Here is a 27,714-nt window from a genome sequence, read left to right on the forward strand (position 1 = left end):
TGACCAGAATGGCACTCTGGTCGAGTTTTAACCTGGTCAGAAAGTGTGGGTGATGACGCCAGTGGAGACTAGGGTGCTCCAGGATAAGTGGACTGGCCCATTTGAGGTGGTGGAGCACAAGAGTGAAGTCACCTACCTGGTGGACTTGCAGTCTCCAAGGAACCCTTCAACGGTTTGGCCCGGTCATCAAAACAAAGATGAATCCAATCTCCTTTTATAAACCTTCCTGTATGTTGTTGTGATTTCCCCTCATGCATCTAGGAATAGTAACATAACCCCTAAACATAGGCTGTTAAGTGGAATATCACATTGCCAGCATCTTTATGCCTAAAACGATTCACAAACCTGATCAAGACTCTTGAGAGGTTAACGTGACCATGTGTACAAAAAACATATGTAGGAAATAGGTATTCAGGAAGGAATATCGAAGTTTAATTGACTGGCCTTTCACTGTAGTATATTCACAATGTATAAATCAGAGGGTACCTTTAATTCGAATCAAAATTGCGCCATCTTATTTTAGGAAGATCTGTATTCGTGATCATCCAAGAAGCGATTTCAATGAGAATATTAGCCCGATAATTAAGTTATGCCAAATATAGTAGGCAATCACTCTCAGGTCTGAAACATTTGAGTCTAATAGCAAACTTTTGCCAGTCGCAAATGGCCCGAATCTCAATTTGCGACCCCGCAAAATCGGAAATGGGATGCAAAAATCCCATTTCCGAATCGCAAATTGCGACGCGAGCCATTACCGACTCGCAAAAATAGCGACCCCATTTTGCGACCCGCAAGTAGGAAGTCGCAATTTGCGAGTCGCAAACCATGTGAAGTAGCCACTCGCAAATTGCGACTACTAGCAAAAAGCCCTTTTTGCACTTCCAATTTACCACTAACTCAGAGCAGGTGGTAACCATAACCAAAGTATAAAAGGGGACCCAGAAGGCACCTGGGCCACTCAAGATGGCGGAGATATATGTGATAGCAAGGAGGAGGAGAGCCCACGCCACACAGCAGATGAGGAGGAGGAGACAGAGACAGGAGAAGATATACAGAACCAGACAGACACTTTTCCAACAAACTGAGGAGGAGATATATGAGAAATACAGACTTAGAAGTGCCGCAATACTAGATTTAATAGATCTACTCAATCCGTAGCTTCAACGCCAGACTGTGCGCGGCAGGGCCATCCCCACACATGTGCAAGTGCTATGCTCACTACACCTCTTGGCCTCGGGTAGCTATCAGGGGGTCATTGCAGTGGCAGGTGGGGTATCTCAAAGTGCACTCTCACGGTTCTTCAGATCATTCCTAGATGCCATACTCACACACATGTCCAGATACATATACCTATCCAGGAATGAGGCAGAAATCAACAGCACCAAGTTGGAATTCTACAGGATTGCCAACTTCCCGCATGTAATAGGGTGTGTAGACGGGACACATATACAAATATGCCCTCCTGCAAATCTGGAATATCTGTTCTGCAACCGGAAGTGTACCCACTCACTGAACATCCAGGTGGTATGTGGCGCCCATTATGTTATAACTGACGTGGTTGCCAAATTCCCAGGGAGTACACATGACTCCTACATTTTCAGGCACAGTGGGATACACCAACGCCTAGAACGTGGGGAGTTTGGAGACGGATACCTCCTAGGTATAGCTGAATACACCTTGCAGACATACACACAGGTCAATGTGGAACCCATCTATGCCCAGCTAACATTGTAAATTTTGTGCCAAACAGGTGACAGTGCATATGCACTACGACCATGGATACTTACCCCATACTTAACACCCAGCAATGAGACAGAGAGGCGATACAACAGTGCACATAGGAGGACCTGAAATATTGTAGAGAGGACCTTTGGACTGTTGAAGGCAAGATTCAGATGCCTCCACAGAAGTGGAGGTGCCCTCCAGTATGCCCCATTAACAGCATTCAAGATCGTTGGCGCATGCGCTATACTGCACAACATTGCCACCAGACGTGGGCTACATCTCACCCCAGAAGACCCAGATTCAGAGGATGACGAGCAAGAGCTAACACATCGCCATCATGGGGATAGAAGCATTGCAAATCAAGGCAGACAGAGACGGGACCACATTGCAAACCAATACTTTGGAAGGTACGTGCTAACTGTCACCACGCACACGAATGTCACACACAAAGAGCCCAGGTGTGAAGTGGAACAAACAAGAACTTTAATGATGTGAACCAATAAACTATTTACAGAAACTACTGATCAGGGGCTGTAAAAGTCCACCTGCTATGAGGACACATTAACCTCATGTGCCTCCATTGTATGTCAGTGCGTAGCTCACACCCTACGCCATGCTTGCCCAGCATGGCTGGTTCCTGGAGTGTCTGCAGTGCCCTGCCGTGCACTTCCACTATGCAACACCCTGGTGTCTGTGGCAGATGCACTACTTATCGCAGAGCCTTCCTCACCGTCTTGCAGCGTGTCTGCCGCGCCCCTGGCCACCTGTCGTGCCTCCATCATATCGACTGTGTGGCTAATGCGTCCCAGCCCACGAGCCACATCGCTGGCAAAGTGGCCCATGTCCACCTGTAGGCTGACTGTGCGGCGTGACAGCCCTGTGGTGTTTACAGCCAGCCGGACGATGGAGGCAGCCATGCCGTCTAGGCGGTGGATGAGCTGTCGGTCACGGCGCCTTGCACCCTCTCTCTCTGTGACAAGTTCAGCCACCAGTTGTCTGAGTGAGAGCGCAAGGTCACCTACATTGCTGTTTAGATGTTGTATCTCTGTGTGGACCTGTTGCAGCCCTGTTGTTTGATTTCTTTCCATGTGCCGCATGGCCCGTGAAATAATTCTCATTTCCCTTGTCTGCAGGCGCTGACCATGGATGAGTGCAGCCTCGGCGGCGGAAAAGAAGGCGTCCCCTACTGCTCCCTGTGACACTGTAGGGACATTGACACGTCGCCTGCGACGCGGTGGTGGTTCTGTGTCCTGTACGCTGGCACTGTGGCTGGGCCCGGGTGCTGCCTCAATCTACAGTATGGCCACTGGTGCATCTGGAGGGGACTGTGGTTGGGTGGTGCAGGTCCCTGTGGTGGTTGCTTCTGGGTCCTGTGCTGCCTGGTGGCTGACCTGTGGCCCCTGGACGGTGTGGCTGGAGGTGGTGTCTTGTGGGAGACCTGTGGGACATAGGGAACACACTGTCAGTATCTACCATCTGTTATATGCTTCCTAATAAAGTTGCCTATCAGCTGCCTACTTGACTACATTGCCCATAATGCACCATTCAGGTGGTTGCTACTCTGAAATGGAGCTATTTTGGTGGTGCATGCTGCTGTGTACTAGATGGGTGGGGGTATGGCAGATATGGGTGTACATGCATGTCTCATGGTACTCACTGGTTGATGGTCCTGGCGCTGACGTGTCCAGCTCTCCTATTCCAGACACTGCCTCTGGCTCCAGGGTCTCCTCCACTCTTTCCTCCAAGGGTGTGGCTGGTGGTATGGTAGATGGTCCTCCTCCAGTGCCCCTCATCTCCCGGAGGTGTTCTGCCACCATCTCCTTGGTCCGGGAGCGCAGGTCATACCACCTTTTTTTAAGTTCCTCAATGCTCCTGTGGCCCATACCCATTGAATTTACTTTGTCTTGGATTTCACTCCAAATCCTCCTTTTTTCCTGCTCTGGCACACTGAGGGCTGCTCTCCCAAAGAGTTGATCATGGTGCTGGTAGCATTCGTCCGTCAGCACCTCCAGTTCTTTTTCAGCAAATGTTATCTTTCTCTTCCTGGCTGTTTCTTCCATTGTAGCTGCTGTTCCTCCTGTTGGCTGTTCAGCAGTTGGAAATGGGTGTTGTCCTCCCTCCTCCCAGGTGAATTAGTAAACTTCCTGGCTGTGATGTCATCATCAAGAGCCAGGAAGTGTTTTCCAGAGTGTTCTGCTGCACCTGCATTCAATTTGAGGCACAGTCGCAATTTGCGACACCCACTCGCAATTTGCGTGTTCGTTTTTAGCGCGGTCGCAAAATGTGACCTAACAAACAGCGGACTCGCAATCTGTGGTGTGACCTCATTTGCGAGTCGCAAAATGGAGTCGCTTTTTCTTGTTGGACACCATATTGCAATTCGGAAATTGCGAGTCGCAACGACTCGCAATTTCAGACTCACAATTTTTTAGCTACCTACATCTGGCCCTAAATTTCTATCTTACAATTACCAGTAACAGTGTCCACATAGCATCGCAAGGACACTGTGTGACAAATGCAAGTTCAGGCCCTTGTTTGCAAAACGGGGCATAATTATGTGGCACTCCCTATTCAAGACTCTATAAAAACGCCTACTGATTCTATGATCGGTCAGCGACAGAGGAAGACCCTTCGATTTGGTCAAATATCGTGAAACTGGCTCTTAGGGACTGTAGGCACTTGCAAATAAATATAAGCTCCGAGTAAAAGATCCCTTCTCAGTTTTGGCCAACTAGAAGGAGACCTGGAAGTTCCAATGGCTCATTGGTTCTGCGCCTAGATTCTTTCCACCTAAACATTCTTTCTTGATGCTTGAAGTGTTTATGTTTGCTTGTGACATTGATCAATAATTTTTGCTCCTAAAAAACTAACTGCCATTATTACAATTAGTAATCATAATTCTAATGTACCATAATTTCACATATTTAAAAAAACGACTTTCTGTGTCACATACTTGAGTTTGGTCCGTCACATATAAAAATACAAAACAAGGAAAAACAATTAATCATGCAATGGTAAATTTTCTTTGTTGTATTACAGATTTTTTTTTTCTATCATTGCTTTATGTTTCCTGTAAAATATTAATTTATGAAATCCCATCTGTTACAGGGAAGACAGCTCGTCTTCGGGTGTAATGTAATGGCGCTCTCCCAGTAGTCTTTCATGTTTGCCAGCAACGATCAATACACAACAGAAAGCCCATTCTCGAAGAAGTGGTTCAAATAACAGTAGTTTTTCATTTCAGCAAAAGACACAGGAGGGGTTCATCTGCGGTCTGGATGGCGCCCAAGCTATTCTGTTCATGTCCAAGGAAAGCCGTATCAGCAGTTCTCTAACCCTGCCGAGCAGAAAATTAGTATAATTAGCAAACAAAAAACAGCTCGCAAACTTTCCCTTGAAGCTCCAAACAGACGTGGCAAATGTGTCTGTTTTTCTGTCCTGTTCAAACACTCCAAAAGGCATTGGTCATCCTGCATCAAGAAATGCTAAAGCTAAAGGGAGCTAATGCTGTTTCACACAGGGTATGCCATGCTGTTTTCTAAAAAACAGACATCAAAGTGATAGGCTGTGACTGTGCTATACTTTGCACAACAAGGCCTCCCGCAAACAAGGACGTAGGCTAGCTGGAACAGCGATCAGCACTATTTGCATAGTTTAGACAAATGAGCTGAGCAGCACAACAAAACACTCTTTATAATATTTCCAGGAAGCTATTTAAATTTGCACTTAAGACTCGCCCCTGTGGCCATGCTTTACATCATGCTGTTGAGGGCAAATACATAAACTGTCAGAACAGCTGCTTGCCTTACCTTGTTTAATGCAAGCGCTGGCAAAGCAACTGGGTCTGGCCTTAGTAAGCTGGTGTGATGGTTAGCTTGTAAAAAAATGTAATAGCACGCATATGCCACAACATATAATTTAAAAATGAACTAAACGGAGAACATGCTGCCACCTAACCGTACTGTCATATGCTTTCAATAAAATGCTTTTAAAAAACAATAACGAATCAATATTGTTTCAATCGAACGGCTGGCAGGTGTACTTAAAACAAGGGTAGAAACCATTTTTAGTTGTAATGCACATCACGTATTGACAGTGATGCAAAGAAAACGTATTATCAGATATAATCATAACTCGAAGGGCACACCAATGGCTGTGAACGAAATTACACTGATTACTGATTGTTAAAGTAATTAATCTTAACCCTTTTTTTGTCATTCCACTCCATATTCTAAACATTGTCTTTAAACCCTCGAGTAAGCCCCAAAAAGCTTTAAATGGGAGTCACCAGGATTGTTTGAAGGGTTCTTGAAAATTCTTGAAAATTTGATTAATAAGAACAGAGTGAAGATTATGACTTTCCTGACTCCAGAAATAAATCCTGCCTTAATTTTGGATACAATTCAAAACTGTTTGTAAATCTACATCGGAGATGTTGATATCCAGGAATCGTTTGTTAACTCCACCCTTAAGTAGATTTTCTACAGTGTTCTCAATCTCATAGGAAGTTAAAAGCGGCTCTTAATGTCAAAACATGTAAAATCGAGGACATAAATCACGCGAGGCAAGAATAAAAGGCTAATCTAACCCAACAAATACAAGGTATTAAAATATCTGCATGGGTAGATTTAGAGGCTGCAGCTTATTTAAGGGATACCAGAAACTTCGGGGAAGTTATAAACCACCCTTATTTTTCAGAAGGAATTAATACGAAGGTAGAATGTCATATCACTGCAGACTCATAGGTAGCCCTTTTTGAAACAATTTGTACTATAGATAACGAAACTAGTGCTCCAAACCATGATAATATTAGTCTTCCTGCTTCCAAGAAAAAGTTTAAAAAATGGAGTGCTTCTATTGAAATGTTTGAGGTTGAAAATGCCGTAAATATGAGTAGAGCTGACAAAGCCTGGGACCTGTGGATGTTTTTAAACAGGATGTGGCCCCTTTACTTACTAATGTATTTTGAGTAGCAATAGAGGAGGAATTGCCTAAATCCTAGAGCAAAGCATCAATAGTTCAGAATTCTAAAAAGAGTAACCAAAAGGAGCCGATCTGCTATCAAACAATTGATTCACCCTACCATGAAGATATTGGGTCGACTGGGTGGAACAAAATCACTTTTTACCTGATTTGAAATATGGTTTCCATCCTGCCGTGGGTACGGCAGAGTAATCTTTAAATTTCTTATTAACGTGAAAATATGTCAAGGCCAGGAGAGGTTCTTTGCATATGGCATTTATGGACCTCTTCTGTGCTTTTGACATAGTAAATTGCCCAAAACTGTGGTCCATGTCGGAAAAGATGGGAATAGAAGTCACACTCATAGATTGGTGCATATTCAATAAAACAAAGGTAAAAATACGCTATGGATGGGGGGGAGTGGACACATTATGGCCCTCATTACAACCTTGGCGGTCGGCGGAGGCCACCCGCCAAGGTTGGACCATCGAGTGGCCGCCTATGCGGCCGCAAACCCGCCGGCCGCATTACAACATCCCCACTGGGCCGGCGGGGATGTCGGCTGTAACATTGCAACTGACTCCTAATGGAGCAGGCGGTGTTGCGGCCATGCAACGGGTACAGCTGCCCCCTCCGCGCTTTTCATTGTCTGCACAGCAGACAGTGAAAAGCAGGGTGGGGCTGTGCCTGGGGCCCCTGCACTGGGCCGTGACTCCCCTTCCCGCCGCCATTGACAGGCTGGCGGGAAGGGAAGTCATAATCCCCTGGCGGATTATAACCGCCAGGGCAATGATGGCGGGAAACCGCCGGTCCCAGCGGTGCGTCATAATATGGCGATTTGTATCGCCAGCCTGTTGGCGCTACGATCGACAAAACAACCCTGGCTGTCCTTGACCGCCAGAGTTGTAATGAGGGCCTATTTATGTTCTAAGTGAAGAGTAAGGCGAGGGTGCATTTTGGCAACAAATTTATTCCCATATTATATATAAAAATATTTTGTGAATAGGGGAAAAGATTTCTCAAAGGTTGGCAACCACCCTGTATCAATTCTTTAATATGCAGATGAAGCAGTTCTCCTTTCGAGACTAGCAAATAACCGAATGACTATTTAAGATGGTTTTACTTTCTTCATGAATTATTGTGATTTAAAAGTTAACTTGTCTAAGTCCTTTACAATGACCAGCGGCCCGATAAGTATGAAAACAAGGTTACATGAACCTATTAAGGTCATATCTGTTAATTATCTAGGTACAATATTTGATTCTGATGAGATGGGAACAGATATTGACCCAAAGAGCCCAATCATTTGTAAGATCAAATAAGACACGTTTCAGGTTTCTTTCCAAATTAGGACATAAACCTGTAAAGAAAACTTTAAAATTATATAATTGTAAAAGTCTCCCAGTGGGTACTTACAGAGTTGGTGTTTGGGGATATAAATATCCTGTGAAAATCCAGATGATTGAGAATATGTTTTGAACCAAACTCCTTTCAGTCCCTAACCGTTCAACATCCTTTATTTGCCATGTTGAATTGGGGCTCAGTTATATGGAGGATAGAATTATTATAGCTCACATACTACCAAATTGCCCCTGCAATAACATTTCTGCACTATATGCTTTTGTTTACTCTTTACAAGTTACAGTGGGAACAATTGCTTCTTCCGATCTTTATTTTTGAAAAGGTAAGAAACTGTAGAGATAGTCTTACAAAGAATGTAGACTCAACTTCTCAACTTCTTTGTTTTGCTGTAATAAATTACATAGAGTCAGTAAATAATATTATTGTGTGAAAATCATGAATTGTTTTTATTTTTTAATGTTTGCTTGATAAGACTCATCTTAATTTCTGATTTTAACTGGATATTGATGTGCAAGCTTCTGAAATGATATTTTATTGATGTGCTTATTGTTTTATATACTTTTATGGTGTTATGCCAAATAAAGGATTGATTGATTGATTGATAGATTGATTGACTGGCCACAACTATCAACCATCAAAAAAGTAGTTTTCCCCATACTTTACCATTGGGAGATGCTGAACTCAATGCAGAGATTTCCACATGGTAACATATAGAATTTTGTAAAAAAATATATGGAGCTGGAAAATAAATAATAAGCATTATTTTCTGCTAAATATTAATATACAGTTATTTTATACAGTTATTTTTCAATGTAAAACAAAAGAAATAATGTTACAAAAATATTAATGTAATTTTGGAATACAGCTTTAATTATTGAACATATATTAAATTAAATGACAATTACTTTTCCGAAGTTTAGGTTAAAAATAAATTCCCACCTAAAGAAAGCAATTTGTACACATTAATTATTAAACTGAAGAACACAATTAACTAAAACGAATGTAGTTATATTTAATACAAATTATAACTTTTATTTTTATTCAAAATAGGGTATTAAAACAGTTTGTAATTAAATATTAAATATATTGTGTGTTATATATGTTTTACAAATGTAATTATATATATTTATAATTTGAACTATTTTAAAGAATTGTATTTAATTTAGCATTGTTTCCAATGGGTTCTTTAATTACCTAACTCCGTTATTTTCTATGGGAGGGCTTTGTAGTACCAGTGGTTGGTCATATGTGGTGCTGGAATTACCACTGTTTATTTAGTTGAAACGTACATTTGGATTTTGAGAATAAGCAAAAAATAGTCAACACTCAAAATTGTAAGATACTTTTGTGAATCAGGTCCAGTGTGTTTAAAAAAGCAAAGAGAAAAGTGTCACATTCTAATAACATAGTTGTAATGACAAGTAATCGTTCTATATTACAGACTTTGCAAGAATAGATACTCTTACGACAAAGAGGGAGTTGTTGTAGGTTGGGCTTATTACCAGGTGGCCTGTAACTTTAAGATATTTTATCTGAATCTGTGCTTTTTATGATCCTATTATGGTCCTTCTATGATTAAAGCCTATAATTTTATAATCTGGTTTATCGGACTCCATAGTACGTTAAATATTTGACATACTTGTGTGTATGATAGCTCGTTTCAAATATAAAATGAAACAAGCAGATGTGGATACTTTAGAGTTTATAATGAAAACAAAAAGCAATTTTAGCATGACCTATGCCAGTGACTAATCTCATGGCACCCACTTTAAAATAGCAATCATTACAATAAGATCCAAGGTAATCAGTTTTGAGTCAGTATGTAGGAGATATTGAACAGATTATGGCCCTTATTACATAACAGGGAAAAAATGTGGTACCTAACCCACCCTATTCTGGCAAACTTGTAATGAGGGCCTAAGTAATCTGTAGCCATATGCGAAGGGCCTGGTGACACATCAGATATAAGAGCATGCCTTAGGTGTGTGCAAGGATGGGAGCAGTTGTTTTCCAAGTTCTGTAGCTTCACTGTTTGACCTTTTCGTGAATGGCTGCCTGTTGGATGGGTGCAGCAAAATGTATATTTTTCAGCAATGCTGAAGTGCATTATACAATTATCAAAATTCAGTGACAACTCTCTGGAGTCAGCTGTCTCAGCCTGCTCATTCCTCTAGTTTAACAAGAATGGAATCTTCAACTCTTGAGAGCAGGACAAGAGTCTAGATTACTCATTACTCATGAGAGAGGGAAAGAAAATGAAGTTGTTTTAGACTTTTTGGTGGTGATTTTGTGCTATGTAAAAGTGTCAGAGTTTGTGTTGTAATATAGTTATGAATGATCTGTGATTTATTGGCAGCTGTAGTGTTATGCACTGTTGGACTTTTTTGCTTATGCAGGGTCATCCCCAGTCTTTTTGCCTCCTGCCTCCCATGTTTTCTGACCTGTTGCCGTTGGCTTTTGAACTCTGAGCCCTTTACCACTGCTAACCAGTGCTAAAGTGCATATGCTCTCTGTGTAAAATTGTATGTAATTGGTTTATCCATGATTGGCATATTTGATTTACTAGTAAGTCCCTAGTAAAGTGCACTAGAGGTGACAGGGCCTGTAAATCAAATGCTACTAGTGGGCCTGCAGCACTGGTTGTGCCACCCACATAAGTAGCTCTGTAATCATGTCTCAGACCTGCCATTGCAGTGTCTGTGTTTGCAGTTTTAACTGTAAATTCGACTTGGTAAGTGTACCCACTTGCCAGGCCTAAACCTTCCCTTTTCTTACATGTAAGGCACCCCTAAGGTAGGGCCTAGGTAGCCCCAAGGGCAGGGTGCAGTGTATGGTTAAGGTAGGACATATAGGTGGTCATTACAACCCTGGCGGTCAGTGTTAAAGCGGCGGTAAGACCGCCAACAGGCTGGCGGTAAAAAAATTGCAATTACGACTGTGGTGGAAACCTCCAACAAAGACGGCCACTCTAACACTCCGACCGCCACAGCGGTACAAACAAACAGCATGACAGTCACCGCCAACAGACAGGCGGAGGACAATGTACCGCCCACAGTATCACAACCTACCAATCCACCACCTTTTCCGGGGCGGATTCACTGCGGATAAAAACACGGCGGAAACAGGAATCCCGAAGGGAAAACGCTCACCTCTACACACCCCACGTGGACGCCATGGACCCGGAACTCCAAATTCTACCTGCAATAGTCTTCCTGCTCCTCTACCAGGAGCACGAACGCCGGCGGCGAAGACCACAGTGAGTACTGCACCTACGACACAGGGGAGGTGGAGGCAAAAAACAGGGACACACACATGCAACACCCCCACCCTCAACCACTACAACACACACACTAATGCATATCAATACATCACAGTTACACCCCCTAAACCCCCCGGAAGAATGCAAAGACAATAGAAAATGAGTGTAACCATTGTAATATATTAAAAGCAAGTAGGCAGAAATATATATATACACCATGTACATAATATATATCAAGCATAGTAGTCCAGGTAGTGGTATAAGAAAGTTTGTGTAACATTGGGACCACACGGTATGGGCGCGGCACACACAAGATCCCCAACCATGACGGAGAGAACACTGCAGGGGCATCATAGAGCAACTAAACAGGCACCTCACGGGGAGGGAAAGGGGGGCACCTCAGCCGCTTGAGTGCATGATGCCAAATCCACGAGGGGGCCAGATGCCCACTGTTCCATCCTGGGCAGTGCAAAGCCACAGTCTCTCAAGTCTCTACAGTGGGTGGGTTGCCCACTGTTCAATCCTGGGGAGTGCAAAGCCACAGTCTCTCAAGTCTATACAGTGGATGGTTTGCCCACTGTTCAATCCTGGGGAGTGGAAAGCCACAGTCTCTCAAGTCTCTACAGTGGGTGACAAACAGTTAGGAGCGCACCTGCCTGACATCCCAGCAATTAATCTGCCCCATTGCATCATGGTAGATGTAGTATCTTCAAAAAACGAACTCCATTAATTTTTAAATATTTCACCTTTAAGTAGGTACAGCCTTTACTGTGCATCTCTGGACACATGTGTTTCTGGGTTAGTCCCTTCTTCAGCAGAGAACATATTTGCGGGGTGCTGGGAATGCTGCCATAAATCACCCGGTTTCAGTACCTCTTCCCTGGCCTACTGGTGCCTGCTCCAGAGCTCGTCAGCCCAATGGCTCAAGGGAGCCTTTAAAGTCACAAACAGTTAGCAGCGCACCTGCCTGACATCCCAGCAATTAATCTGCCCCATTGCATCATGGTAGATGTAGTATCTTCAAAAAACGAACTCCATTAATTTTTAAATATTTAACCTTTAAGTAGGTACAGCCTTTACTGTGCATCTCTGGACACATGTGTTTCTGGGTTAGTCCCTTCTTCAGCAGAGAACATATTTGCGGGGTGCTGGGAATGCTGCCATAAATCACCCGGTTTCAGTACCTCTTCCCTGGCCTGCTGGTGCCTGCTCCAGAGCTCGTCAGCCCAATGGCTCAAGGGAGCCTTTAAAGTCACAAACAGTTAGGAGCGCACCTGCCTGACATCCCAGCAATTAATCTGCCCCATTGCATCATGGTAGATGTAGTATCTTCAAAAAACGAACTCCATTAATTTTTAAATATTTCACCTTTAAGTAGGTACAGCCTTTACTGTGCATCTCTGGACACATGTGTTTCTGGGTTAGTCCCTTCTTCAGCAGAGAACATATTTGCGGGGTGCTGGGAATGCTGCCATAAATCACCCGGTATCAGTACCTCTTCCCTGGCCTGCTGGTGCCTGCTCCAGAGCTCGTCAGCCCAATGGCTCAAGGGAGCCTTTAAAGTCACAAACAGTTAGGAGCGCACCTGCCTGACATCCCAGCAATTAATCTGCCCCATTGCATCATGGTAGATGTAGTATCTTCAAAAAACGAACTCCATTAATTTTTAAATATTTCACCTTTAAGTAGGTACAGCCTTTACTGTGCATCTCTGGAACCCCGGGTACGCCACCGGCAGGATCCTGAACATCAGGGGGGTCATGGTGCGACGGGCACCCCTCCCACGTTGGGAGGCCATCCCCAGCTGAGACTCTGCCGTCTTCTTGCTCCAGCGGCGAATGTCCTCAAATCTTTTCCGGCAGTGGGTGCTCCATCTGTGGTAGACCCCCAGGGTTTGGAAGTCCTTGGCGATAGCACAGCAAATATCTTTTTTCTGGTGGGCGCTGACCTACATGAAATGTACAGGGGAGAAAGAGAAGTTATTACCAACTGCACCGTCAAAGTGATTGGCCCCCATCCCTACCCTTGCCATGTGGCACATGCATTCACCGTCTTTCATGCATGCAGCACTCTCCCCCCTTCCTTCTTACATCCAGCCTTCTCCACACAGGCATAGCCCATATAACATGCTCCCTGTGTACTTACCTGTTTGTCTGGAGGACCGTAGAGTAGCATGTACTGGGGGAGCACCCCATCCACGAGCTTCTCCAACTCACTCCGATGTGAAGGCAGTGGCCCTTTCCCCAGACACTCGAGCCATTGTCTCTTCCAGACCGAGGTCACAGCAGCACTTGCAGTGTAGGTCCTCTCCTGTCGAAGATCAGGTATCGAGTGATTGAACAGATAGAAAATGGCAGTCATGTCCTCGGCGGTGCGTACCGTGATTGCCGGCGTACATCGTCATTGGCTCCTGGGACCCATAGGGTCCAATGTTAACCAATGCAGCATTGCGCTGCGGTCTTCGACCGCCTACCGCGACGGTGTGCAACGCCAGCGCAGTTACCTCACATCCCATTGTCCCACTTTACAGGTCAGGCAGCTGCCATTTCAGGGGCCCACATGGCTTCATTTTCAACTGCGTCACACATACCTAGGCCTACACTCTACACACATACAAGCCATCTTTTGTGTATGAATGGTGTTCTGTGTAAACTGTGGGTACATACCTCTGATTTGTTTGACCCTGTGCTCGCTGTTGTCCTTCATAGGCACCGTCCGCTGGGACATGTGAGGAGATGGCGGCATCCTCTGGTGTACCGACCATTGGTGAACCTGTCGACAATGGAGGAGCGACATGTGATTATCACATACAGGCTTGACCGTGCCACAATCCAGGAACTGTGTACCCAGTTGGAGCCAGACCTGATGTCAGCAATCCGCCATCCCACAGGAATCCCCCCTCAAGTGCAGGTGCTGTCAGTGCTCCATTTTTTTGCAAGTGGGTCTTTTCAAACAACAGTGGCCATAGCATCAGGGATGTCCCAGCCTATGTTTTCCAACGTATTGTCCAGAGTGTTGTTTGCCCTTCTGAAACACATGCGGAGCTACATCGTCATTCCTCAGGTGGAGGATTTACCTACAGTGAAAGGTGATTTCTATGCCCTGGGACACATCCCCAACATCATAGATGCCATTGATGGGACCCATGTGGCTTAGGTACCCCCCCACAGGAGTGAACAGGTGTACAGAAACCGGAAGAGTTATCCTTCCATGAACGTACAGATGGTATGTTTGGTAGACCAGTACATCTCCAATGTGAATGCCATGTTCCCTGGCTCAGTGCATGACGCCTACATCCTGTGGAATAGCAGCATCCCTTATGTGATGGGTCAACTCCAGAGGCACTGTGTGTGGCTATTAGGTGATCACCTGGAAGCAAGTCAGTGGGAATGGTTGTCTGGGTCTGGGGATATCCCTCCAGGTTAGTGCGTGTCTAACAGTTGTCCCTCGCCATTTGCAGGTGACTCTGGTTACCCCAACCTGTCATGGCTACTGACCCCAGTGAGGAATCCCAGGACAAGGGCAGAGGAACGCTACAATGAGGCCAATGGGCGAACTAGGAGGGTGATTGAGCGGACCTTCGGCCTCCTGAAGGCCAGGTTCAGGTGCCTCCATATGACAGGTGGATCCCTATTCTACTCACCAAAGAAGGTGTGCCAGATCATCGTGGCCTGCTGTATGCTTCATAACTTGGCTTTGCGACGACAGGTGCCTTTTCTGCAGGAGGATGGTCCAGATGGCGGTGTTGTGGCAGCTGTGGAGCCTGTGGACAGTGAAGACGAGGAAGCAGAGGAAGAAGACATGAACAACAGGGACTCAGTGATCCAGCAATATTTCCAGTGAGACACAGGTAAGAATACAAACCTGCCTACTACATGTACTTTAACATTACTACCTCTCTACTGTGTGTCATTTTCACCCAGTGTATGGTCACTGAGTTGTCACTTTCCGTTACGATTGCACAGATGTGGGTCCCACTGTTTAACATCTGCTTAGATTCCTCATGGACTAGAGCTGTGTGACATAGGTATGTTGACATTAAACTTCAAAGAGCATTTTGTCACTGTAATTGCTAATACACTATTTCGAAATCACAGACAGACTCCAGATTGTTTTGTGCTTTAAGTGTGTTTATTTAAGTGCTCAATATTGGAGGGGGTAGTGGAATGGTGAGGGGTGATGGCGGAGGAAATATCCATGGCAGAGTCCAGTCTATTAGTCTCACAGGTGCATTGCCCATATGGGCATAGGAAGTGGAGCTGGGGCAGTTTCAGTATGGACAGGGTGACAAAGTGTGGACATGTGTGGACCCTCCTGTCTGGTGACATTGGGTAGGGGTCCTGCATGGGTATAAAAGGATGGTTATTACATCTGTGTGTGTCATGGTGTGCAATGGGTGGGTGACCATGTACCCCAGTGCTTGTATTCCTGTGTGAGACCTTGTGTGATGATGATTTAGGGGGTTGTATGGGTATGTGCAGTGGGCATGCTTTAGTGATGCGTGTCCATGCTTTGTTGTTGCATGCAGGGCTTGGTGTTGGGATGGGTGGTTTGTGATGTTGGGACATATGTGAGGAGTTGGGGTGCTGGGGGTGAGGGTGAGAGTGGGGGTATGTGATAGCATGCAGGTAGGGTGGGGGTTGTAATAGTTAAGATTTGACTTACCAGAGTCCATTCCTCCACCTACTCCTGCAAGGCCCTCAGGATGCAGAATCTCCAAGACCTGCTCCTCCCATGTTGTTAGTTGTGGGGGAGGAGGTGGGGGTCCACCGCCAGTCCGCTGAACCGCCAGGTGGTGTCTTGAGACCACGGAACGCACCTTACCCCGTAGGTCATTCCACCTCTTCCTGATGTCCTACCGATTTCTTGGGTGCTGTCCCACTGCGTTGACCCTGTCCACTATTCTTCGCCATAGCTCCATCTTCCTTGCAATGGAGGTGTGCTGCACCTGTGCTCCAAATAGCTGTGGCTCTACCCGGACGATTTCCTCCACCATGACCCTGAGCTCCTCCTCCGAGGACCTGGGGTGTCTTTGCCGTGCCATGGGGTGGTGTAGGTGATGTGTGGGGTGGAGTGTGTGGTGATATGTGTGCTTATGTGTAGTGATGTTTTGTGTGAGGTGCGTGGAAGTTGTGTGCCTGTGGTTGCTGTTGCTGTTGTTCTTGCTGGTGCTCTCTCTCTGGCCTTATTTCGGAATTTTTTGTCGTGGGGGTTTGTGGGTGTTGTGGGTGTGTGTTTTATATTGTATTGGGTGTGTGGGAGTGGTATGTGTATCAGGTGTGTGTATTTAGAATTGTCCAATGTGGTGTTGTTTTGTAAATGTGTGTGTATTTTGAGCGCGGCGGTGTGTACCGCCAATGAAATACCGTGGTTGAAAGACCACAGCGTGGATTTGTGTGTTGTGATATTGTGGGCGTATTTCTGTTGGCGTGACGGTGGAGGTTTTGTTTTTGCCAGTTTATCACTGATTTTTGGTGTGGTGGACTTGTGTGGGTGTCTGAATTTTGGCGGATTCCGAACTGTGGGTCATAATAGTTGTGGCAGAATTCAGCGGCCGCGGCGGTGTGTTGGCGGTCTTCTGCACGGCGGTAAGCGGCTTTTACCGCCAATGTTGTAATGACCCCCATAGTAATGTGTTTTATATGTCCTGACAGTGAAATATTGCTAAATTAGTTTTTCACTGTTGCAAATCCTGTCCCTCTCATAGGTTAACATGGGGGCTACCTTTAAATCTGATTAAAGTGTAGATTCCCTTTGGGAGCGGATGGACTCTGCCCTGTGATGCCCATCCAGTTCCTGTGACCCTGAAAGGGGAAGCTGGCAGCCTGAAGACAAGGAAATCCACGCACAGAGCGCTGTGCGGGGAAAAGATTGACGCAAATCTGATCTGTGGGTGAAAAAACGACGCGCTGCTGGCTCCGCAGCTGAGAAACGACGCTCGCAGGAAATGCGACCGAAGAATCGATGCATGGAGCAGGAGAAACAACGCACAGCATCGCTGACAGAGGCTGGGAGATCACAACCTGCGCTGCGGGATTTTCGGATCATCGTGCGGCTGGATTGTCGACTCACGTACCGCCGTGCAGAGTTGTTTTTGACGCACACCCGCCGGTGCAGGGTTATTTTCGACGCGCACAAGGTACATTTTCACTCTAGCAGCGCTAGTGGGTGTTTAAAACTACTTAAAGAATCTTTTTGCATTTTTATTGATAACATGACTTGTGTATGGTGGATTTTTGTAATTTTGGTCTTGTTTTGTTTAGATAAATATTTCCTATTTTTCTAAACTGGTGTTGTGTCATTTGGTAGTGTTTTCATTAAGTTACTGTGTGTGTTGGTACAAATACTTTACACCTAGCACTCTGAAGTTACACCTACTGCTCTGCCAAGCTACCAAGGGGGTAAGCAGGGGTTAGCTGACAGTGATTCTCTTTTACCCTGACTAGAGTGATGGTCCTTTCTTGAACAGGGGGTAACCTGACTGTCAACCAAAGACACCATTTCTAACTTGCACCGTGGACTGAAGATAAATATTGTTCCAGCTTAGCTTAGTTGTGGCCAAGCATTAGCTTGGCCACAACTATACTTATTTCTGTATTTACTGTAACTGCCCCCCCAGCAAAGTTTGGAGGAGAGTGAATCTAGCCACTTTGGTGGTCTACCAGTCAATACAAATTTAACAAGTGTAGAATGCACCTCCTTTAACAATGTTTGTTGTAATCACAATGGAGTAAGATAATAGAACCAAAGACACAAATTAAGCCATAAAGTTCATCTTAACACATGCCTCAAATTCACCCAGGAGATAGCTAACTTTCTCCACCTATACATACTTGATATTCATTCTAAATTTGTTTGTCACTTGGATTGACCAACTCCCTAACACAAGTTTACAATCAATGGCCAAGAGCAGGAGCAGTATATATGAGTAAGAGGTGGTTCTTTTCTGAATCATTTTTAAAATCTAGGTGGGGAGCTTGAGAATCTATTTCATCAATTTCATCCTAAGGAAATATTAATAAAGGTGACTGTCCCTATGAGCAAATACACTTTAAACACTCATTGCCTAGAATTCATCTACATCCTAGTGACCTACGCATACACTAAAAAAAGAGACAAGTTAATCAAAGCTATTAAACCTGATCTAAAAAACTCTAGGAATGATTGGCATCCCAAGTTTAGCTTAAAGTGAAATACGCTCAACTGCTTAGTGATTCTCATTTAGTCTGGTCATTTGTTACTGATTTAGCAAGAACACAGTCCTTCAAACAATCAAGTGCTGTTTGGAGATGTTACTCTTAAAAGATGAGAAATCAATTTGGGTTTTATATCTCATAACCTCAAATTTGATCAAATGTGATTATACTTCTCAAATTGCCACTACAATAATTGAAAACACATTCTAAAATGATATTAGCTAAGTTAGTAACAAAATAACAGGATCCTTTAGATCCTATCATGTGGCCCACTTGCCTTCTAGGTAGTGTGGCCAACCACATGCACATTTTAAGGGTTTGGCCGGCATTTGTGGCTCCTGTTACGCTAGTCACACAGAGACATTGCAGGACACTGTCCTGCATTTTGGTTGCCTACCTCTTTTACCTCTCTAAAAGGTCAGGTATCTTCCCCTTTATAAGCCCTTATGATACCCAGATGAAGAAACTGTAGCTTAGAAGTTGTCCTGCACAATGGAGCTTCAGGAGCACGTTCAGCTATTGAGATGCAAATTCAAAACCTGAATGTGTTAATGAAAGGCATGCTATGGACTTATCCTGGAATATACCTTTGGGAGCAGACTTACTAAGGTTTGTGTTCGGTTGCATCATTTTTCTGGTGCAGCCCCAATGCAAAAAACGTTTTGACATTTACTAAACCAGGCTAAGCCACTTTGCATGGCTTTGCATGAATTAGTAAATAAAAGTAATTTCAAAGCAGTGCATAGCACCTTGTGTTACTTTGGGGCTCTTTAGGAGTTTGGCGGTCCTGTGTCCGCCATGTTAGCGGTGGCGGTCAGACCCCCAAAAGGCTGGCGGAGAGGACTGCCAAATTATGGCTTTAGCAGTGATATTAACGGAAAACAGACTAAGAACTGCCCTGGATGATTGAAGGCGCCAACAGTCCGGCACAGACCATGTATTACGAGGTTGCACACTGCCAACATTTCTACCATCGGACACCCAAAGAAACTCAGGTGGAAACGAACTGTATAATAGGAGAAACAGGAAGCCATACTCATCTGGATCTGCCATGGAACCACAACTAGACGTCATCCCGCTGCTCCTGCTTGCAGAAAGACAATGGAATCTTCACCAATGACGACGACAGCAAGCATAAGTACGCACACTCACCTGTAACATTTATATATTGGCAAATTTTGTATAGTCACATAACATACCATAGAGAGTGGAGTGTGAGGGCCATACTCACACGTAACAGTACAGTGACACACACACACAGCAACAAAGATACCCACACATATGCAGCACTCACATTGCAACCAACACACACACACCATACATCAATAACACACAGTTACGTAAGGCAACACAGCACAGGCCCAGCCTCACACAATCCCATGCAACATACTAACATGTCACAACACCACCAAACTGCACAAAATCATAAACACATTGTCAAGCACTTACAACCGACACTGGCCAGGGACTCATCACACATACAGCACAATGTACAACCAACTGGGAACGAACACACACAATTACACCATCATGCAACTTAGCAATCAACACACACAGCACATCGTACCTATCATATCATGCACAATACACACAGACTCACATAGTCAAAGCACGCAAAGCCACACACTACAAGAACAAACACATGTCAAAACAAACATGACACAACACCATGACAATGACATGTCAGCAACATATACATGTCCATCACACAACACACACCCTATCCCTGGGGGACAAAAGCACTGCACACACCCTCACATACCGATCAAACAATAGAGGAAGCACAAGCACTACAGACACACAAATACTGCCACACAACCAATGTCAGCCAGGAGCAACTCAAACCTAGGAAAAGAAATGCAGGACAAAGATGTAACCACAAAAACAACAACTGGTTGGTCAAAATGTATTAATTTTCAACTTGAAATTTAAAAGTCCACGGCCATCAGCTAGTCCATATCTACAAATACATTTGCACCACAGGCATAAAATGGTGCTCCAACTTGACTCCTGGCTACCAAGTAACCTCCACAGGCAAGGGCATCAAGGGGGGAGGCTGGCACCTCAGAGAGTCTTAGAGGGTTGTGGGGAGGTTTTGTTTGGTCTATGCTGGGAGGGGAAAGTGGTTTTGACTTAGAAGGGGGTTTTAATTTTGGCTTGGTGGAGGGTTGGGTCTTCTTGGGAGGGGTTGACTTCTTGGCGGAAGAGGGGCATGGGTACTGGCAAGGGGAGTAGGTGGGGCTTTGGAGGTAGAAGGGATGACCTTGGGGAGGGAAATCGATCTTTTAGGGGTGTCACAAGGGGAAGTGTAGGGAAAAGGTTAAACTCAGAGAGGAAAGCTTTTCTTGACACACATGGGCTGTTATAGCAAAAGGGTTTGAGTGTGGAGGGAGAGGTAGTGGTTGTAAAAGGTGTTAGTGTGAATGTCTTGGGTGCATGTTTGTGGGAGGTATGCTTGTGGGTGGTGGATGTCCGTTGGGTGAGTGAGTGAGGGTGTTTATGTATCTTGGGCTGAGGTGCTGGGGAATGCTATGGTGGCTGTTGGGGTGGTGACTGCAGGTATCGTAGATGTGCTGCATGTAGGTGTGTCAGTGGTTGTGGTGTCTGCGGGTGTGATGCCTGGGGCGGATGACTGAGGATCTGCTGGGGTGGTGTCTCTTGGTAGGATAGTTGTGGTGGCTGGATAGGTGAGTGTTAGTGTGGTGTCTGCAGGTGTGTCAGGTGTTGTGTCTATGATGCTGGGGATGGTGGGGGTATCAGGGCAGATTGTGACTGTTGCTGTGTATGCAGGTGGATGTTGGTTGTGTGTATGCTGGTGGTGTGTCTTGTGGTGCTTATGTTTGTCTGTGCTACCCTTGGATGTTGAGGTCGGTGCATACCTGTCTATTTGAATGCTTTGGCTGAGTTGAGGAAGGGGATTCGGATTGGGAAGAGGACGGTGGAGGGGGTGGTAGACAAAGGGTGACTGGCTGCCATCAGTGTGGAGGCCAGATCCTGAGAAGATCTCTCTAGGCCAGCCAGTGCACTGTGAATGCCCTCCAGGAAAGCATTACTCTGTTGTATCTGAGTTGCCAGTCCCTGGATGGCATTCACGATGGTTGACTGACCCACAGAGATTGACATCAGAAGGTCAATAGCTTCCTCACTGAGGGAAGCAGGGCTCACAGGAGCTTGGGCAGAGGTGCCTGCAGCTAAGGTGATGCCCACCCTCTTGGATGGGCAGGTACGGCCAACTGGGTGGAGAGCTACAGGTAGGGTAGTAATAGAAAAGGGGGTGGTGGACAGAGATGGCGGTGGGGTAGTCCGAGATGAGTCCACCACTGCCCGGGAGTGGTCACTGGAGGAGATTTCTGATGATGATGTACTGGATCTGGTCTCCCCCGTGGCACTCCCTTCGTCCTCCGGGCCACTGGGTCCCTCAGTGCCGGTGGTCTCATGACAGGAGGTCCCGTGACCAGAAGCTTCCCTTCTCGGCTGTGCCCTGTCTCCTTCGCCTGCTGATGCTGAAAAACAGAAAGTGAGGAATGGTCATCACATTCTCTACATACTATTTCCCTCATACTGCATGCATCAGTAACATTACATCCAGTTGACCAACACCCCTAGGTAGTACCAATTAACATCATGTGACAACAAGAAACATTGCATATCCCTCAATAAAAACATTGTTTCACACCAGCTAAGCCACCTATCTCACAACTACAATACCATGATATCAGTAAACCTATCACACTGACCATTCCATGACAAGGTGACTTTGCTACATGATTTAGGGTCCATATCCACAGCAACATAGTCAAGTAACAATCAAGCTATAGTTTAGAAAAGTGACATTGATTTACACAATTCAAATACACAAACTCAACACATACTAACAATTAAGCCTGATGTCATGTACCAGCCAATGAAACATATTGTATAGTAAACTCAAGACAGCCTGGTGTAAACAAGCCATACCGACTTCATGTCACATAGTTAACAACATGAACAATGGATATATGCAATCATGCTCCTCTAATTGGCATACTTAACATTTTTGAGGTGAAAGAGTCTGAACACATGTCACCTATACATGTACCAATAGTGATGTCTGAAAGGATTGTAAATACATTGTGGATCAAGGCATCTAAGTCATTGTCATCCTGAAAACAAAGTTTATCAGTCTGTATAAGGGCCTTGTAAGCTCATAGCATTTACTCATACACAACGACAGGTAGTATATCTTCTGTTTCCAATTAATGGACCACTGCCAAATGCATGAAGGTGACAATCAGAATTAACTAATCATGCAATTATTCTATCAATAGCCCAACGACTGGGTGGCATCATCATTATCCACACACCAGACATGACTAACCTTACATCTGTCTGTGAAATAATCTGAGAGACAAACCACATCTGATAATACCATGACAGGTACGCCCAACATGATGCAAGCCAAATGCCTGAATACACATACCATACTACTCACATGTGTATGTGAACTACCACACCTGCACCACATTGGTGCCAGTGCAAACAATAGTTTTCCATGCAGCCAGGACTCACTAAACATATGCTAATTTGCAACAGAAAGTTTGTATATAACTCTTTACAATGTGGAATCACATGATGTTGGCAAAAACACTTATAAGATTGTAACTGTGAATAAGATATCGTTGCCTATTCATCATGCTTAAAACAGTATGCCTAAGGAAAATGCTTAGTAGCCAGTTACTGCCTGCAGAACATGAACATGGTACCAACATTCATATCCCTGACACCAATGTATGTGATCCAATAGGAGTCTAGCAAAACCTCCATGGTTCCTAACATGTAGGTTGTCCACTCAGATGAGACATTACAAATGTCTATGTACATCTCTCCCTTACCAGGGTGGTCACCTTGTAACAGTTCTGAATAAGTTAAGCAAATATGTCATGTGAAATGTCTGATGGACATCACAGCCTCCCACGATGCTGTCACTCTTAAGAAACCTTTTCAAAAGTATCAATCAATCAATCAGGAATTTGTAAAGCTCACTACTCAGCCGTGAGGGTCTCAAGGCGCTGAGGAGGTCAGGGGGGGAAAAGGGAGAAGGAGGTGCTGCTACTGCTTCAACAGCCAGGTCTTGAGAAGTTTCCTGAAGGTAAGGAGTTCTTTGGTCTGGTGCAGGTGGGTGGGAAGAGTGTTCGACGTTTTGGCAGAGAGGTGCGAGAATGATCTACCGCCGGTAGTATAAAGTATAAATTACTTCAAATTGACAGAATCAATGTTGCACATAGATATGGATCAAGGGACATTGCAATGGACAGAGAGCAAGGACCTGGACAACTTATCATCATGATATTGGGAAAATTGACCTGTAGGTGAGAATGAACAACCACCAGGGTATGAAAAGCTGTATAGTGGTACACATCTAACTCTGTCACGTGCATCATCATATGCTTTTGTACATAGGGGACAACATAGGTGAGTAATATGTCCCTATATACATTAGAATGTGCACACCTGTGTACCATTTTTGGGGACTGTACATCAGTGTGAGGCCTGGAGATCTTTGACCCTTTGCACTTACCACATTGTCAGAGCTAACAATCATTCACATCAGACACTAACCTGGAAAAGGGGGGAAATTGTGTTATGTCTGTTCTTATACATATGTGCACATGGTGCACTTACCTGTTCCTCTGGTGCACCATAGAGCTGTCCATTCAGGGGTGGGTCCTCCTCCACTAGTTTATCAAGCTCCTCCAGGAAGAAAGCCGGACCCCTATTATCTCTAGGACTGGGCATGATTGCTTCCAGAGGTAGTACACAGCAGCTCAGGTCGTGGAGGTCTTGCTGGCAGTAGTATCAGGAGTCAAGTGAGAGATGAATTATGAAATGGCAGTTACGCCTGCCACGTAAGACACCATCACCGCTGGTGGACATTGCCATTGGCCCAAGACCACCAAAGGCAACAATGTTTTCCAAAGGCAATATCCACCGTGGTAGTATCGGCCTACCACCATGACGATTTCTGCAGGCAGACGTAGGTAATTTCATAATGTCGAAGTCAGACACACAATTGTTAAGAATATGCTCTCTCAGGATTAGAATACATCGACCCTCATAATCAGACACTGTGCCGCCATGTGACCAACCTTCTAAAGCTTTCACTGAACAGTCCACAAAGTCTATCCAATCTTGTGAAGACTCTTTTCTGGTTTCTCTGAACTTAATCCTATATTGTTCAGTGATTAAGCCAAATCCATCCAAGAGTGCTGTCTTCAAAACATTGTAGTTAACTGAATCCTCTTCTCTGACAGTAATGAGTCTATCTCTCTCCTTGTCAGAGAAGGGCAACCACAGAATAGCAGCCCACTGTACCTGAGGGACCCTCTGTACTTTACACGCCCTCTCAAGTGCAGCAAACCACTTGTAGATGTCATCCTCCTCCTTGTAAGGGGAACAATGTTATGCAAGTTTCTAGAATCAAAGGTTTGTTCTCTGACACTGTAATTTCTGAAACTGCTTTTGCTGCTGCACCCATTGGGAACTAACCCAACCCTTGTCTTTCCCTTTCCACACCTAGGGCTTCCCTCTCTAAGGCCAACTGTTGCTGTTGCAGCCTCAGCCTGTCCTCCTCTAGCCTCAGATTTCTGAGTTCCCTATCGAGGGAGTTGCCCTCAGGGTTGGATGTGTGGGACACTTCTGAGACTGAAGTGACATGGGAATGAGCAGAGGATGATTTTTCCCTGACTGATGTAACCCCAGTGACCTGGCTTCTAGGTGTGACTGGAGCCCTACGTGTATATGACCCCATCCCACTACCAGCTATATTAGGTGGTTTGTCAGTGGAAAGATCAGTGGAAGGACCCTCCCCTACATCTCTATGGTTAGAATCTCCCTCCACCTCCTCTCCTACCTGGTGACCAGACTGTTCTTGGTCATCCTGGAGAAGAAATCTTTGTTTGGGTTCTTCCCAATCCCTAGGCTTCTCTCCAAGCAACGCCCCCACAAACATTTAAAGTTTAGGTTCTCATAAGTAGTTTTGATTTCCCTAGGGTTGGCCTCAGAGGAAGACATAGTGATAGAAAAGTTAGAGTAAAGTTGAGAAAAGAAAAAGTCCTACTTTATCTAACCTTTAGAAGTTTTAGAGTTTTTAGAATGCAAGCGAGACTGCTAGGTATACTTATGTATAGCTATAAGTATAGAGTACTCTTTCCTGTGGAAAGTACCAGTGACAGAGTGATAAGGCAATTGCAAGAACGTATCCCACCGCTGCACCTCCAATGTAGGAGGTTGGCCTGGTTTGTAGTGGGCACCACAGGTACTTACACCTTATACCAGGTTTAGTAATCCCTTATTAGTGAAATGTAGTCAGTGTCTAGAAGCCAGGCTGTCTAGAGGTAGCTGTATGCAGAGCAGCCAAGGCTGAACTAGGAGACATGCAAAGCTCTTGCAATACCACTGTAGTCACACAGTACTTAGACACAAGAAAGACAATACTCAGTGTTGCCAAAAATAAAGATACTTTATTTTAGTGACACAAGGCAAAATATATCTTAGAGGCTATACTCCATTAGTAGGTAAGTATTATACACAAAATATAGTAACCAAAATCAGGTAAGTAATTAGTCAGAAAATAGTGCAAATAGTGAAAATCACCATAGGTTACAATGGACCTAGGGGGAACACAAACTATATATTAAAATAGTGGAATGCGAATGTCGGCTTTACACCTAGGCAAGAGTAGTGTGTAGAGGGGCACTGGGAGTGTAGCAAAATAACAAAGGTAAGTAAAGTACCCCACACCAGAGCCCAGGAAAACAGGAGTGAAGTACAGCACGTTTCCTCAGTACACACTTGGAGTTGTGATAAAGAATAATGCAAAAAACAAGCAAGACTGCAAGACACCAGTGTTAGATTCCTGAACCTGAAGACCTGCAGAGAGAGGAGACCAAGTCCAAGAGCTGTTGAGGAGTCCAGGGAGAACAGGAGCCCCTGCTAACTTGGATGAAGGTGCAAAAGTGCAAACTCCGGTTGGAAGAAAAAGTCAGTGAGGCACCAAAGAAGACAGCTGCAGGTTCCTGCTTGGTGCAACTGGTGTCCCACGTCGAAGAGATGACTGCAGGCTGGTTTTCATAATTGGATTCCACCACCAAACCTTGGATCATGCAAAAGACGCGCCTAGCAGGAAAAGGCACTACCCGGGCTCAGGAGGGATTTGGAGGTCTCAACTCGGACTGAGGAGACGGAGGGGGCTGTCAGCACTTTAGAGAGCTCTCAGAAGGCCAGGCAGCACCCACAGGAGCCCCAGGACATGGGGACAAAGGAATTGCAAATCCTGGTTATCTCAGCACTACACAAAGGGATCCCACACCGCCGGAGAACAACTCAGGAAGCTGAGCATTACAAGATAAAGTGCTGGGGACCTGAGCTAGGCTGTGCATGAAGGATTCCTTGGAGAAGTGCACCGAAGCGCTAGGAGCTGCAAAACACACGGTGTACAGGGGTACTGTCTGGCACTGGGAGGCACGCTGTTACCTCCACCAAATTTGGACAGTTGGACCTTTGCACAGTCAGGTTCACTTCGGTCTACCACCTGTGTTCCAGGATCCACGCTTGTTTTCAGGAGAGTAGGCCCAGAATACCGGTCGCCGCTGCAGTGAGGTGCCTGCTGAAGCACGGAAGTGACTCCGTCACTCCACAGGAGATTCTGTCAATTCTTCTGGTGCAGGATCAAGACAGGCAGCCCTCGGAGTGTGCACGACCTGGAAACTTTTGCAGTTGCTGGCAGGAGCTGACGTTACAAAGTTGCAGTAGTTGCCTTGGATACTTTGTTGCAAGTTATAGAGTTCCTGGAGCAGTTCTGCGGTTGATCCGCCAGTAGAAGGTAAAGCAAAGGATGCAGAGGAGTCCTGTTGGAGTCCTGCTGGAGTCTTGTAATCTGAATCTGAGGAAACACCCAGAGGAGAGACCCTAAATAGCCCTGAGAGGTGGATTAGTCACCTAACCAGGTAAGCACCTATCAAGAGGGGTCTCTGACGTTGCCTGCTTGCACTGGCAACTCAGATGCTGCCAAAGTTCCCTGACCATCCCGAAAACAAGATGGCAGAACCCAGGGACACTCTTGAGGAGCTCTGGGCACCACGCCTTGGGTGGTGATGGACAGGGGAGTGGTCACTCCCCTTTCCTTTGTCCAGTTTTGCACCAGAGCAGGGACTGGGGGTCCCTGAACCGGTG

This window comes from Pleurodeles waltl, chromosome 5 (assembly GCF_031143425.1).
Source record: "Pleurodeles waltl isolate 20211129_DDA chromosome 5, aPleWal1.hap1.20221129, whole genome shotgun sequence".
NCBI classification, from domain to species: Eukaryota; Metazoa; Chordata; class Amphibia; order Caudata; family Salamandridae; genus Pleurodeles; species Pleurodeles waltl.